Source organism: Passer montanus, unplaced genomic scaffold (assembly GCF_014805655.1).
Source record: "Passer montanus isolate IOZ18808 unplaced genomic scaffold, ASM1480565v1 scaffold29, whole genome shotgun sequence".
Taxonomy (NCBI): Eukaryota; Metazoa; Chordata; class Aves; order Passeriformes; family Passeridae; genus Passer; species Passer montanus.
The window spans coordinates 4,382,209-4,399,098 of record NW_024367596.1 but is presented as its reverse complement, the minus strand read 5'-3'; the positions used below and the strand labels follow the sequence as shown (position 1 = coordinate 4,399,098).

The window sequence follows — 16,890 nt, the reverse complement described above, 5'->3', positions numbered from 1 at the left end:
GAAATTTCAAGGAAGACTTTAGAAAACCATTTTTAGAAATATTCAGAAAGCCTTAAGCTGCACTCAACAGGCAAGTTCCCATCAAGCCACATTAACAGTCCTCTAAAAAACAGAATTAACCAAAAAGATGCTTGGAATTCCTTCTGCATTACACAGACCTTCCCATCTGCAGTCTGGCATCCCAGCTCTCTCTCATGCCTACACTGAAATCCTTCAGCCAGCCCTGGGCAGACAAAGCCCAGTCTCCCAGGATGTGACAAGGGACAGTGAGGTGACCCCGTGTACCCCAGCTGAGCCACTGCTGTAGGGGCAGACCTCTACATTCACACACACAGGGAAACACGACCCAGAGCTACATTCTCAGGAGGAAAAACCAAACAGATCCCATTAATCAGCACGCTTTTTCTTTTTTTTTCTTGGATGCGTCCCAGTGGCTGAGATTTCCAACCAGCATATTAAAGGATATGTTAATAATCCAGGAGTTCTTTCCAGCACCTGGAATCCAAGACACACCTCCACCTCTAAGGTACCTGTTACCCATTCATACCTTGGTATTCCAGCTTCAGAGCTGTGCCTGCACTTCAAAGCTTGCTATCCCTTCCCCCATAAGGACAGGAGTAAAAGATCCCTGGACAAGCACTTCAAGTCAAACACACCCTCTGCTATTTCAGGCTCTAACATAAGCAGATTACAGCTCAGCTGTGTCCTGTCTGAACTTTTGTTTCTCTCTTGCCAGTGCTGCACTAATTATCCCTGAGAAAAGACAGACTTTAATTAACAAGCAATGACCAACTTTTATCTAGAAACTCTTTCTTCCCATCCAAGTTCTGCCTCTAAGTAGCTATTAAACACCAGGTTTTAGCAGTGAGTAATTAGGAGATATTCTTACCACACAGAGTTAATTCAAACAAAGCAGGAGATGCAGGTTGTGGGGGCTGCCAGGGATGGATGCCCTGTCCATGGCAGAACCCAAGATGAAGCCCTGCCCATGGCAGAATCTTTTTACACAGCCAGGCTCCATGTCCTCTTGCTGTCACAGCCAGGCTGGGTGGCTGCTACTCAGTGCCACCTGCTTTGCAGTGAGTAAATATGAAAAAAAACCAGATCTCTACCTCAAGCTGTTGAGAGGAGAAAGGGGAGATCTTTCTTGATGCCCTTTCCTTGATTCTTGATTCCTTTTGGGAATGTGCAAGCCTTTCTCTTCAAACATGAGAAACAAGAGCAGAGACAGCTTCAAAGGAGGCAAAATTAATTATTGGGACAGGTAGCTAAAATGAACACTGAAAGAGAACAGGTAATTTAAATGAAAACCAGGTAGTTGAGCTGGTTCTTTTAACTGGCACATCACCTGCTAAGGAGTACTACACAGCTCAGAGATTTGGAGTTGGATCTCAGCAGCTCTTTCTTAAATATCATTAAGTTTAACTACTTGAACTATTCTGCAAAGTTCTGTACAGCAAACACTTGTGAAACCATTTCCTTCCCCCACTGACGACAAGGCACTTAGAGAATTATTTGATTTACACCACAAAGGGAATTCAAACACAACTCAAGAGCAAACAAAACTTCCTGCACCATACACACTCACCCTATATAAGTGTGAAAAAACCTCAGTGTTTTATTGTCCTTGTGACTTTTGTGCACTCAGTACCCAACAGCTGCAAGTTTCATCTTCACAGAGCCCATCAGAATCATCCCATGAGAACTTCTGAGTCGCCACAGCAATCGAATGTTACTAGAGGGAGATTAATTGGAGCCAGTACATGCAGTTTAGGTTTAGAACAACAAATGCTAATTTCCCAAAACTGATGAGAATTGAGGGGGAAAACAGACTTGAAAAACTTTATCTACAACTGTAAGCTCGTTTTTTGTTCTTCCAGAAAAGCCAACTTGAAAAATTTTGATTCCCTTGTTTGAGAAAGAGGGAAACTTCAACTCAAATCCTATCCCAATACCATGGTAAGAAGACAGAAATGTGATACAGCATAAAAAGGGTAAAAGAGGGAAGCTAAGAATAGACAGTGAAAGTAGTACAGAAATTTGGTAAGTGAAACCAAGGCTAAAGTCAAGACAAGTCAGACAAAGAAAAATAACCATGACTTGCAAGAAAACAGAAAATGAGCTGCATTCTAAAACAAGCTAAGGAGGACTGAACTCCAATAGCAGCACAACCCCACTGTAAAACAGAAGTGAAAACAGGGCTAATGATGCAGGGGAAAAGAATTTAATGAATTCTTCTGTTTGGTATTTGGAAGAGCTACAAAATGCACTTGTTGACTTACCCCAGTGGGCAACTCGGCCCCAAAATGTTTCAATTAAGTTTTGATTCGAGCCATTAAAGAAATGCCTGACCCACTGCCAACAACAGGACACACTGATGCAGAGGGATGGGAGAGAGAGACTGTGTTAACTGGGGACCAGCAGCTGAGGGGGAAGCAGGCTGCCCAGTGCAATTACATCCCATTAGTAAGACACAGTTTTCAGATAAAACAATCAAAAGTCAATGAAGGATTCCAGTGATAAGGAATGCAAAGATAGGAACGTAATCAGCATTGTCATTCTATATGAAACAGGCCCTGTCAAACAAATCCAAGTGCACTCTCAGCCGAGATTACACCTTTGGCTGGAGAGAGATAGCTGTGTTAGCACATGTGTGTTCTTTAGCCAGCTCTGACTTGGTACCACACAGCACTGATAAACACAGTGAACTCTGCACAATCAACATGAAATATCTCCAGTGTATGAAGAGCTGGCCAGCCAAGTGACCCCAGATTAATCTGAGCTGATAACACCGTGTGCCCCACTGCCCAACACACGGCACAGCAGCTCTCCTCTCAAAGGGCCATTTTTGTGTGGTCCCAGGCCAACAAGGACTGGACATTAAAGAACAGGAGCAGAAGCAGGAGCCAGGTAAATCAGAATTGGGCACACCATTAGAAATGAAAATCCAAAGATAAGCTACTGAAGTAGATGGAATCAGCCAGGGGAAGTGAGCAGTATTTCCTCCTCTTATGAAGATATGACCTCATGCACCCACCAGAAATACAAATTACAAGTCAGCCAAGATAACTTTACCCTTTCTAAGGAATTATAACCTTACTAAATCAGGTGTATGCTGTACTGCCTACTGACAATTGTATTCATTTTGCAAAGACCTAGCTGGCATTTGTAAGGGAACTGTCCTTGCCTCCCTACCCACAGCAAGCCAGCCTCGTACAAAGGCTTCCTACAGATACAATATAATATGCTGAGCAGAAGGCAAGTAGTTATTGCCCTCTTGCCAAGGAAACCTCCTCTGGGAGAGGCTTTAGAGGTAGGAACTGCACACAGGCACTTGTCAAGAGCTGCCTTGGGGAGGGAAACCCCCACACATGTGCAGACCATTAATAGGATTTCTAGCCCAGCCTCAACTGAAACAAGCCCCAAACAAAGTATCTCCAGTATTTTCACCTCTGTGTCTTGTTTTCTCAGCTGCAGAATGGGGATAATGAAACACATCACCTCTGTTGGTGCCCTGGTCTCTTTCAAGGGAAGAAGAGCCAGCATACTGGTTATTCACCAGTGTTTATTTAATGATTTCCTACTAAAATTGACAGCCTGCCCTGGCCAGTAACACTAATTATCACTTCATGGGATCTGTTTGACTGTCCACATAAAAAACTACAGCTTTACACTGCAAGTTTTTTCATATTGATGTTCCTAAATAAGGAAATGCTTAGCAGTTTGTGGGTGAGACTGAAACTAAACCATACTACCCAGCCAGCATTAAATAAAGCCCCACTGATCCCTTCTGCTGTGCTGCTGGCCCTGCCAGCCTGCTCAGGGATGCTCCCTCCGCCCCATTCCCAGCCAGGCTCTTCCAGTCAGCTCCTGGCCTCCCACCAGCACTTCCACCCCTGGAAGCTCAGTTAGTTCTTGTGGCCCATGTTAACTTTTCCCTTGCCACAGTAGGCTGAAGTCCCAGAAGAACAATAAAAATCAACTCCAACATACTTTGCACCAACTCAGCCACGACTGAGCAAGTGGCCACGATGCGAGATGCTGTTCCCAGCTGTTTCATTAACTCCCCAGTCAGAGCAGTTTTGAATTTAAAAAAACACCAAACCAAACCAACAAAAGCCACTTTTAAGTGCACTGGCTCATTGTGATTTTTAATTAGCACCAGGACTTCAGATAGTGCACACCCATGGCCCCCGAAGGGGGTGAGGGGAGTACGTGTGCGCGCTTGTGAAACCATTGTTCCTCCGTCAAACACAGCTCATCCTCCAGCCCACCCGAGTTCCCAGCTGCCCAGTCACACAACTTTTTTAAAGTTCAACAGCTGGGTGTTTTATAAGCCTGGAGAAGTCCCAAGCCAACCCTTACGTGGCTGGCAGGGAGCCCTGGCCAAAGGCTGGGGACCCCACGGGGAACGCTCAGGGCTTCACCTTCCTCCTCCTGCTGCTGACAAAGGCAGAGCCCAGCTCACAGCCCAGCACAGCGTTTTGTAAGCAGCAAATGACACAGAGGCACTGGGCAGTGGCTGGGATCCAGGACCTGCGACCATCTGCAAGTTGGCTTGGCTTTTGTTTCACTTTCCAGAGCTGATGGATGGAAACAAGCTCCCAGTTCCTCTGAATTAGCATAAAGACAATTAAAAGAACTTTTACCCCCCAAGCAGCTCAGGAAAAAGCACATCACCAGCTTAAATGGGTGTTGATAATATATTTAAGTAAAACCTGACTTTAAAACACACAAAAAAAAATCCATCCCAAAGGAAAATCTCAGTTGTATTACAGAAGACACCTTTGTCAACAAGTTCCTGTGACTCCTGCAGAGGAAAAAGCTCAGATGAAAGTCTGCAGAACTCAGTGCATCCTTCTCTCTCCAAAGAAACATTAACGTCTGTCTGAAACAAAAGCATTTCTGCTGGAAAAGGGGAACACCATAGGTCAGTACTGAAGAAATTTCAGTGTAGCTACCAAGCAATTAGCTGGATAATACCTTCTCTACATGCTGACTTTTTTCTTTTTCAGGGTTCTGGTGCAAGCAGACCTAGCAATTTGCTGGTTTTACAGCCACTTCTGAATGTTCTGAAAATTTAAATTTTCCTCTCTTATCACTGGAAGTATTTCTACTTTGGCAGTGCACATTTGTTCACTGATTTCACTTTTTAAAAAAAACTTTTACCTTCTATTTCAGTACAGCTGCCATCTTCTACCAGCAAACATATTCAGGCATTTTTAAATATTTAAATTCACATTTGTATAAGCCTGACCTTGTTACTTTTATTTCCCCCCTAGGACAAAGTGTAAACAAAAGTTTATCTTACATTCTGATTTTGCTTTGAAGCCTGTGATTATCTGAAGAATTAACATACTCTTTCCTAGAGATTATCCTTGGTAAAGTTTTGGATACAAACCTCTCCACTTTGATAAGTGATCCACCACTTTTGGAAAGCACCTTTGTTGCTTGACCTGATGTTCAAAGCTCTTTGAAAGCCGCCCATCTCCTTTCCTGGAACTATGTTACATCAGGGCCTTCTACCAATAAAAGCAGCAGGACATGAAAGTGAAATTCCACCAGGATTGCAGCCATACTGAAGCTGCACCACCAGTACTGTACAGCTCTGCACAGGCACAACTTCAGGTGCAAGCAGGCCTGAAAAGAAGTTGCCAGTTGAAGCTGAATGCCAGTTCATTAAAAAGTAAGGATTAGATTCATAAATTTTGCAGCTGCAATGAATACCCACAGGACTTTCATCAAACTATATTCCAGGTTCTCTGTTCTCCCACTTCCTTGAAATCCATCTGCCACTTGTACACTCCTTATTCATATATGGGAATGTCACAGTCACATATTCTTTAACAGCCTTGCATTAAACCCTGTACATTAAAAGTACTCAGGTCTTTCTGCATGCCCTAAGTTGGCTCCTGTTTAGATAGCTGGGCTGGGTTTGGACTAAGCTGCCCGATCAAATTCTAAAGAAGTTTTTATTTATTGACATCTTGCGTCCACACGTTCATCTGCCAGCACTGGCTTTTGGCTTAAACAGTCCTGTATGCATTCAATGTTTACCTCTCTGATGGATTTAGAGATAGTAAAGTTCATTGGAACTTCTTTCCTGTTAAATATTTCTCCATCTCATCTTACGAGAAAGGCTTTCCACACTTCCAGTCATGCTTGTAACCCTACCACTCCAAATTTACCCATCTTTCACCAACATAGGTGATCAGAAACCATACGCTTTCCAAAACAAATCCCAGAAGGATTTGCAAAATAGCGTTAATCTCCCTTCCCATCTCTATTAGAAGCAAAATAAGATTCCCCCCTTGGGTGGGTACCTTTCTCCATGGCTGTATATCCACTATCAGACCACATTCACACTCTGGTTGAGCAGTTGCACAACAAAGTCTCCACATCTGCTCAAAGAAACTTCATTGCTAATATTGATCACAAAGGTCAGGAAGAGCTGCTGTTGGCAGAAAAACAAAGAAAACCTTTGTCTAACATACTAGAATAGATAAAAAAGGTATTTATCTGTTTCTTCTTTCCAACTGTGTATTCTGTGTATGATGAGAGAAGAGTTGTTGCTACCCCTTCCCATCTGCCAAATCCTTTCATAAATGCACAAGTCGAATATTGCAAAACATTTTCTGAGAAAAATAGGGATATGCAGAAAATACTAAATCAGTGATACTTTATACACTATGCAGCCAACACAAAATACTCACTGAAGAACCAGCCAAATCATCTTCAAAAATTTTAAGGAAAAGTTTTCTTCATCTCAATCACCTACACTTTGCATAGAGCTCCTTCAAATTGCCTTGCACTTGCCAGGCAATAAGAGGAACAGTCCAGGGAGCACAGGCAGGACCTCACTGCACCCCTGCCCCAGCAGAGAGAAACCTGCCCAGCCATCCTGGGGGAACCCTTCAGGGAACCAGCAGACCACAGCTACATCTCACTTGCTCCACAGAGCCAGGATACTTCAAAAAGGAAAAGAAAAAAAAAAATCTATGTATCCATAATTAATGGAAAATAACCCTTCCAAGGACAGAAGAGGAGGGAAGCTGACAGCTCCAATCTGCCATCCCCATACACTTTGTAACTGGAACACAAATCCTCTGCTTGCCATGTGAGGTTAGTCCAGGCAGCAGGCCAGGGCTTTGCTTTCCCTCCCGAAGCGCAAGGACAGATCTCCGCTGCCACGTGGCTCAGCAGAGCCAGGGAGCAGCACCTCATCCCAGCTCTGCAGCAGCACCACGGCTCTGCTGCTAACCAGGCTGGACCAGATCTGCTCAGAGGTGCTGTTATCACTGTCCAGGTGAACTCAATCCCCTAAGAGTGTGTCATTGTATTTGCTGGTGCTTCGTTGTGAGAGAACGTCACGGAACCTTAAATTATAGCAGGGCCAATAATAATAATAATGCACTCGGTCTTACTTGCAAACTGATCCAGTCAATACTATTTTCCATGTCTTCATATACCCGTATTTTCTCCATCACAACTCTCACATTTCACTCGCCTTCCTCCCCTCACACTAACCCATACAATACAATCAAAAAAATCAATACACTGTAGTCCAGAAAAATCTAACAAAGGAAAAGGGAATAGAGAAATAAGGATTTAGTAAGACAGACCAGAAAGGATTCAGATGTGCTAGCAAGGGCAAGACTGGAATAGTCTAGAAGCTCTGAGAAACTGAAAAAACTTTTCACAGCAACATTTGAGAGCATAATATCATCCTGTTTGACTGCATGATCACAAAATGCCAAAAGGAAGTGAAACCGTTGATGTCTAACTTCAGAGTTTTAGATCCACAAATATTGCCTTTACAGTAACATAGCAGCTCTCACACATCCACTGAAGCAACCTATTCAGATGCACATAAAAATTCAAGTGTAGCCACCTCGTTCCTTACACAGATTGTGGTTACAGAAGTATCTGAATGATCTGACTCTTTCGTTTTATCCAGAAGCGGCTGCTGTGGAAGAAATCAGAGATCCTTTAGATCCTTTTGGTTGCACTCGGCAGAATTGCCCAATTTCCACCACATCACCATTTCCTGCCCACTGAACAAGGCAGCTGGAACAGCTGGACAAGCACGTCCAGCCCTGTTAACAGAGAGGGGAAAGGGTGAAGATAAAACACCACACACACGAGAGCTTGCAGAGAGAAGACACTTAAATTAGGTAACAAGACAATTCCTTTCTGTTCCTCATTTCCTCGCGGTCGTGGGCGTGCAGTGCCCTGACTGCTGCTCACAGCGCTCATTGACCCGAGGAACAGCCCTCAAGTCAACAAAAAGTTTGCACTGTATGTCTAACGAAGTCACAGAGGATGTTTATGTTTTGTGCAGTCACTAAAAGCACCGCTGAACTTAACAAGCAATAATAAAGATCTGTTAGAGCAGCATATGGAGTTGCAAAAATAAACATGTGTGGAGCAGAATGAAACAAGTTAATTTCACCACCAGCTGACACACAAGAAACAAGGATTAAGGCTCAGATCACAGACTCGTGAAATGGTTTGGGTTGAAAGGCACCATAAAGACCATGTAGCTTCAACCTCCTGCCACAGGCAGGGACACCTTCCACCATCCCAGGGTGCTCCAAGCCCTGTCCAGCCTGGGCTTGGACACTTCCAGGGATGGGGCAGCCACAGCTCCTCTGGACAACCTGTGCCAGTCTCACCACCCTCATAGTAAAAAATTTCTTCCTAACTTCCAAGCTAAATCTATCCTTTCAGTGACTTTTCTCCGCTTTTATGCCAAACTCTGTAGAACTCTTGCTTTGTGGAAAAATCTCAGAATCCCTCTTTAGTCGTAAGATTTCTTGTGCATTGGTTATGGTCAGCTAAGAATAACGTAACCTGCATGTTCAATGCCAGGTAAGAGTGTGACCCTAGACCTTCTTGAAGCAAAACTGGTACCTATGATCTAGTACTAAAATTCTCAATTAACCTTATTTAATTAACTTCCTGGCACGGCGGCAACAGCTGAGTGCTGCCCAGTACTCCACAACAGTCACCCAACCAGACATTATCTGGGTCTCTGGTGAAATCCATAGGATATTTCTTACTCCTGAACATGACATTATTACCTCACCAACATCTAAGTTAACCACAATGGGAAATACAAAGTCATCTTGGTTTGGTCCTTTAAGGTTTCTGTTTGTTGACTTCTGTTGTTTTGAGGTTGTGCCGAACTCAAACGTAATTTAGTTTTACAACAAATAAACCAAAAGGACGACATACGAATAGGAAGTTACACAAGGAGACACCGTGGGAATGAACCACCTACCTGCTTAAGTGCAAGCAAAATACAGAAGTATCAGAGAACCAGGCTTCACTTCTGCTTATTCTGGGTGTTTTATCAGAGACCAAGAAAGTATGTACAGCAGCCTAAATAACAAACTTATGATTAGAGAACAGTGAGAAACTGACTGTCAAACAAATTGACTTATGAACACATGAACCTATACCCTGAAATGCCATAAAATTAACCCTTTATCCTCAGAACATCCAACACACATTTCCTACAAGTTCAAAAGGAGGTTGAACTCTCCAGAGCAGAGCTGTCAGCCTGCAGGGTCACAGTGCACACAGAGCAGGGGTCAGTCTTTTGGCTACCAAGTCATTTTCAGCTGATCCAGAATCTTCAGTGTTATTTCACTCCACAATTTCTACAGGGGATTATTTGTGACACTGTGGCATTTGATCTGCTCCTCCAAGCCACGTAAGGTCACCCTTTTAAGAGGATACAACATATGTACTTGTTCAGACATAGTGAAGCACCACTTAACTATGATTTATACTGAATTTCAATTTTTCTTTTAAGAGGATACAACATATGGACTTGTTCAGACATCAAAACAGACATAGTGAAGCACCACTTAACTATGATTTATACTGAATTTCAGTTTTTTTTTCACCATCCCTTTCTCTTTTCCATGACACCACCAACTTTCTGCAGGTCATCCTGCTTCTGGGTTACTCTCCAAGCCCAAGTTCTCCACAGACCATGTGCAGTTTAACTCCTTCCACCACTTCCACCTCTTACACATGACAGCCAAAACACAAGGCCACTTCAGTACACCAAACTCTCATTTCCTTCCTTATAATAACAGCCTTGCCAAGCAAGCCAGGAAACTTCTGACCCATTCCTCAGAACCAGCTTTTGAAGATGGATTTTCCCTCCTTGTATGGCTGGCTGGGACCCATACCATCAACAATGCCTCAAGCTGTGATCCAACTCTCTGAAGCGCACAGGACCACACACCACCGCCTTTCTGGGTCGTGTGTACCCACCTTGGGGACAAGACACAGCCACCTGTGCTGCAGTGGATGGACACATCCCTCCTGTCCACACGCCTGCACTTTCAGTCATGCAAAGGCCACACGTCACAGCCAGTGCATGGAGCCACAGGGAAGAAGACAGAAGGGAATGCAGCGTTCCACAAACACAGATCTGCTGCCCCTCCCTCACCCACACCTGAAGCACTCAAGAAAAGCCAGCTAAGAGCAAGCACTGTGCCAAATTAAGCATTGTGTCTCTAGCTGCCCATCTCCCCAGACACAGGGATTGTCAGATGGGTTGCTCAGGAGGAACACTGCTCCTGTGAGCGAATGCTGCTCCCCAAGCCTCCAGCCTGGAGCACAAAACAGAAGGAACCTCACTGCATGGCTAAGATCACCTTTAACAGCTTTGCAACCAAGAGAACATAAATCATACTGAGAGATAATTAGAAGGAAAACCCTACTCTAGTATCAGGAATCACAGGTGTCTAATGAATAAGTGTGCTAAGAAGGGATGGGCAAGTGGGACACTGAGAAAGCAGACCTCTGAATAAAGAAAAAAAAAAAGAAAAAAATACCTCACTAAAGCAGACGCCAATTCCATAAAAATCCAGAGTAAGAAACAGTTGTTTTCTTTCATTTGCTTTTCTGTGAGCTGCCACAGCTTCTAACACTTTCCAGCATTCGAAAATAAAGACTTGTTGCTCTCTTCTCCCCAAGGCAGGCTTTGAAAACAAATTTCCTAGTTAACCTGCCAAAGCAGAAGATGTGATAGCAGCTGAACATCCCTCTGCCCTGCTCAGGGGATGACTCAGTGGAAATCAGCCCTCAAGAAATGTGTTGCCATCCTTCAGACAATGCAACCAAATAGGAACAAATTCTTCACCTTAAAAGTCGTGCCTTCCAAGGTAGCCACAGTTCAACACAGGACTGTGTAATAGAGGATAACTAACACATCTTGGGGAAAATCTACAGCTTATTTTCAACCTCTTTTTTCAATTTTTAATACAGTGAATAAAAATATATCTCACAACAAGACTACAAAATAATTTCCTCAGAGCTTTAGAGTATTACAAAAGAACAGGACATTGGTGTGTTCTAAGCAAAGTGAAGTAAGAACTGGTGAAAACAAGACCAACATTGTAACTCTTCAAGCCAAACACAACCCTCAAAGTCAAACACTAGTTACCATCTGCTACAAGAACAGAAAAACACACAAGCACGTATGCACACCCCAAACTTGCATCCAGTTCAAATATACCTAGAAGAATCAGGTACATGGTATGTTCCAATTTGATTTGTCTTTCCACTTCAATATAGCCATTATTCCTGATACTTTAACATCATATGAAACACAAAATAATGAGTCTCCCAGTAAAGCAACACCCTTCATGGAGTCAGTCAAGCCAAAGCTGTGTCTTTGCTTTTCAAATTCACCATTTCTATCAGTACTTCGACAAAGGAAAAAAAAAAAACCCAAAATCAACACACACAATTCAGGCATTGTAGACCCCAAAATATTCCACAAGCTCTGCAGTTCTTACTGGGTCTCTTCTGCTCTGTTAATTCATTCCAATGAAGTGATGCTTCTGGTTGCCACATATTTGCTAGTAACAAGACACTGAAGGCAATTTTTTTCCCTTCTGTGAGTTGACATCACATGAGCCCACAAAAAATACAGGCTGACCAGAAGGAAACCTACCCAGTGCTCTCATTATCCACAAATGCTTTCATCCTTTTTTCTCTGCTGCATTATTCCACATCAATAAATAAATGAGAAGCAGAGCAATACGTAGCACTGAGCAACATACCCAGATCAGCTCAAGTCTGCAAGCATAAGGTCACTTATGTTACCTGAATTGTCATTGAAGAGGGACATACTTCTACAACAAAGGCAAGTTATAAAGTGGAATGAGTTCTTTCAGCTAACTAACCACACACTAAAGGAAAATGGTAAGGTCATCCTGAAACAAATCAGGACAACTCTCTACTCCCACGCTGTTTCTCCCAACAAGGTCCAAACAATCACTCCATCTTACTTCACTACAGTTCTGAGTTTGACTAAAGGATTGTGAAGAAATATTTGGGGCAAAAGATAACACTGAGATATAGGTTATAAACATTGGCATTTTACTAGTGGGCGAGTGGAAAACAGGGAGCAACCATGTAAAACTGACACAGCTGCACAAAGGCCCAGAGAACCTACAAGCTAAGAGCAGATTGGTTTTCCTAGTTCAGATTAAAAGCATGAGGAAATCTGTCCACAACATCCCAAGCATCTCTGAGGGTGGCAAGGGTCATCTAAAATTGTAGTTTATTGAAGCTTTTATTAACGTCTTGAAAGGAATTTCTTTCTCTCTTTCCAAAGCATTCCATATGAAGCATTCCTGGAAGCATGAAGGAGATGTTTAAATACATGTATACACAGATTCTATTATTAGAGTCCTTTGCAAGGACCTAATAATAGAGAAGTCCATAATTATTTACAAGGCAATGATAAGAGACCAGGATGTAAAGCATGTTTTAAGGTATTTGCATTGCTGCCAAATAATTGCAATACACTAACTCAACACAGAAAAATCAGGCTTATCTCCTTCATCTCCAGAGAATTCAAGTGTTGGCTCTCAGTTATTCTAAATCTAAAAAATAAAAACATAAACAAAAACACAACAGCAGAAACTCCTCTCCTGAATCCATCTTGTCATTGCACTGAGTATCTTACAGAATGAGGAGCAGATGCCAGAACAAGCAAATGCCACATATCAGTATTAGCTGTAGTTTCATCCTCGCAAAAAAAGAAACTATAAAATATGTATTTCATTACTTAGGAATTGTTTATTGCTTCATATTACAAAACTAACACTATACATAGCTGCAATTTACTAAACAGAGTACCCACATGGCAATTTTCAGTATATTACCATTATAAACTGTCACCATTAGAAAAACAAATAGAGAAGGTTTCTTATGCTGTTGGCTTTTTGTCTGTTATCTGCTAACAAACACCACAATTTACTTGTAAACAAAGGATTCCTCAGATGAAACGCAGAAAGCATGTCACTGGAGAAGCCCTACATTTTAACCTCTAAGCTCAAGGAAACCCATCCTTTTCCCAATTAAAAGCACCACAAAGATTTGCTCCAAGCTGCACTACCTGGGACCTCCAGGGAATACTCCTGCTCAAGAACAGACTTTAACACTGACGATGTTTTTCTTGTGTACTTGCTCAACAGCACCGTCATTTTTCATCCAGAGCAAAGCACAGATTTAACATCCACAGCAGCATTTCTGAAAGGCAACTCATCTCTCCAACACTGTTGCAAATTCCACAATAAATCACATTTAATTAGTTTGTGCTTTTTTCTTTTTTTTTTTTTTTCCTGGCTGTCTGGAATCCAACAGCGAGCAGGCTTCCAACTTGAATTTTGCAAAGAGGTGCTTAGAATAAACTGATAAAAACGCCAACCACCACGTCCCCACTGGAAGCTGTCTGGAGTTATCTGCCCGCTGACACACCAGCATTCCTGCCTGTAGATGGCTTTTCACCGCTGTGTATCCAGCGGCTCCTATTTCCACTGCCTTGTTTGAAGAACTTCCCTCTTCCCACATACCTTCCATCTCCAGGGACAGATCACACAGGGACACTAAACCTTGGCCGTAAACAACACGGGTTTTGATACTGCTGTTTCCAAAGGATCCTCCACCACTCAGCAGCGCAGAGACAATCACTGAGGCACAAATCCTCGGGGCAACGCTTGAGAAACTTTGCCTCGCCTGCATTTTGCACAGCTGAGATTTACACAGGGCTCTGCTGGCTTCTTCTGCTATTTATTTTATTTGCTGTACACCAAAGGCTACTGCAAACAAATGGAATTTCGATAACTTGTGGCATGTTGCTCAAAACAATTCCAGTGACACTATTTCCAGACTTTAAACCCAACAGCCACATCCTCAGTGGAGTGACAGGATGCTCTCCCAGTGTGTCCCAAACTGCCATTCCAAGTGCTCCAAAAAAGGTCACTCCATCTTCCCCCATGTCTTCTCTTTGGAGGGAAGACTACAGTGCAGAAAAAAGCACTGTGGAGAGTAATTTGTTTGATTCAGGTGTCTCCTGGCCCTCGTATTTAATTACCTGTACTTAGCAGGCATTTATCCTCACGCTACAAACATTTATTCATACTATAAATGTTGGTTCTGACAACTTACATTTTTGAGGGAAAAAGTCAATTATACTTATTAGAAAGTTCATGAATACAACCACACACATGCAGAAGTTTGCTGCGTGGCCTGTATATATTTTCTTGCACAGATTTATGAACTGCAGAAGTTTGACTGCCCCTAACTGCTTCTCCTTCTCAGAGAACATAAAGAAAACTATAAAGTGATGAGAAAAAAACACCCAATTCTCTGCTAAAAAAGAGGTATGATGGCAAAAACTTCTTTTAGTTCCCTAAATACTATACGTAGGAAAAAAAGCACCAGGATAAACACATTTCAGATTGGAAGTTACAAACTTTTCTGAGACTAAAGATAAAATACTTGCAGTATGGAGTTACAGCTGTGAGCTTCTTGGCTATAGCAGAATATCAGCTTATTTTGGCTGCTAGCTACCTTCATTTCTTATCCTTTGGCCCACTATAGGCTTACAGTATGAAAAAACCCTCTCACTGCTGTCCCAGCAGCGACCTCAAACCCAAAGCAGATGAGTCCCAAAGGCACAAAATAAAAAAAAAAAGAAAAAAAGAAAAAAAATAAGTCGAATATATCACCTTCTACACAGACTCATCTCTGAGTTACATTATAAGCATAAAGTAGCTAAAAGATACTGAACTGGGAAGAACAATGCACGACACTTCTGGGGCAGCAGACGTTTCTGCCACAGCAGGGTCCCAATACAACCACAAATCACAACTGCTTTGAAATTAACGAGAGGGAACCACAGAAGTGCTGAAGACTAAGAGAAAAGCACTAACAGACCGCTTCTGTGCGGGACCCGAAATGACCCCGGGAATTCGGCCAAGAATCATTTTCTTACTGGTAGCACCGGCAGCGCATTCTGCGACTGCTGAGGAAGACACACGGCCCTAGGTGGACAGGGCAAGAGGAGCGAGATGCTTCCACTCAGGAGGCAGCCCTTGGCCGCTCCTGAGGTTCATGGAAGCGATGCCTTTATCTGGATTCCCAGCCAAGCACACATTGTGTCATCCGTGTCCAGACCAGCCGCTCCCCATCAGAACAAAGCGCAGACCCAGGCCAGTACAGGCACTGCCAGGCCTGGCACTCCCAAACTCTTTTAAGCAAGCTCTGCTGCTGGGAAAAAAAAATAAAAAGGTTGAGAAATAGTGTTCTACGCTTAAAAATCTGTGGAAGTTTGAAATGCCATTACCTAGCACATTGTTAAACTCGAGTTAGACTGGTTTGGCACCTTTCAGGAACGTACTGTGTTCTGCAGGGTAAGCGGTTAAGGGATACAGCAGCTGTGGTTGGGGCACAGGTAACCGGGATATGTGAATCCTGTTCTCACAGAGCCAGCACACAGCTCGAACAGCAAATAAAAAATCCAAAATAAAAAACGCCAACAAGGAGCTCCAATCTCTCCGTATCTCAATCCCCCCCCCACCCCGAGATGGGGTAACTACTCCTTTAAGGCCGGTACTTTTATATACTCAAAGGACACAAAGAAATGCAAATGAAATACAAAATTACTAATATGGAGAGAGGCAGGCTTGCCCCGCGCCTTCTATTCTACAAATATAGATGGGATAAATGGCTCGTTACATTTAACTCCAAGCCGCACTACCTCCGCCAAAACCTTATTTAAATAGAACATTTCTGAGAACCGGCAAGGGGGGGATGCAGCTGTGGTCTTAACCTAAGAGAGGTTAAGCTTTTAAAAAGGGTTGTTCTTTTTTACTCCGTCTGCTGGTCGCATGCCATTTTAAAAAGGTGTCTGGCAAGCAAAAATAAAAAGTTTCCAGGGCTTTCCTTCCCCAAGCCGCCTCTGCCAGGAGCCCGGCGGGGAGGACGGGGCCAGGAGAAGACGGTCGCGCCTTTCTCCAGCTTTTTCTCCAACATGCCCTCTGGATCCCGAGGTTCTGGCGGCGGAGGAGCCCCCGGTTCCTCCACCTGCCCGCAGCCCCGGCCGGGCAGCGAGCGGCGGAGCGGGGCGCGGCTCGGGGGCCGCCGCGGGCACAGCCCCGCACAGCCCCGCGGCACCGACCGCTCCCGCACTTCTCCTCCGGGAGCCGCAGCGGGCGGGCAGGGTGCGGCCCCGTCCCGCCGCCGAACAAAAGAGCCGGGACCGGGAGAGGCGGCGCGGGGCGGGGGACGCGGCTGCCCGGCGGCCGGAGCGCGGCGGAGCCGCGGGGCTCCCCGCCCGGCGCCCGTTTCCCCGCAGCGCCGCCGCGTCCTTACCTGCGGGAGGGCGGTGCGGGGCGGCGAGTCCCGGTTAGCTGGAGCGAGTGCCGGGAGGGCTCGGCGGGGATTCCGCCATGTCAGTGATGTCGGCACCACATGGGGCCCCGGCCGGCCCACGCTACCGCGCACTCTGGAGTAGCGGCTCCCGCCGAAAAGGCGGCCGAGGCGGGCGTGGGACGCCGGCCAGCCCCGCTG

General features: G+C 44.2%; 1 protein-coding gene across 1 annotated transcript in view; it reads right to left on the bottom strand.

Moving 5' to 3' along the window:
• Positions 1-16,878, bottom strand: part of FNDC3B (fibronectin type III domain containing 3B) — a 184,437-nt gene extending 167,559 nt beyond the window's left edge. The window contains exon 1 of the mRNA XM_039713674.1: positions 16,693-16,878. The gene's annotated coding sequence lies outside the window, so the exon portion shown is untranslated. The remainder of the gene's footprint in view (positions 1-16,692) is intronic.
• Positions 16,879-16,890: the final 12 nt, after the last annotated feature.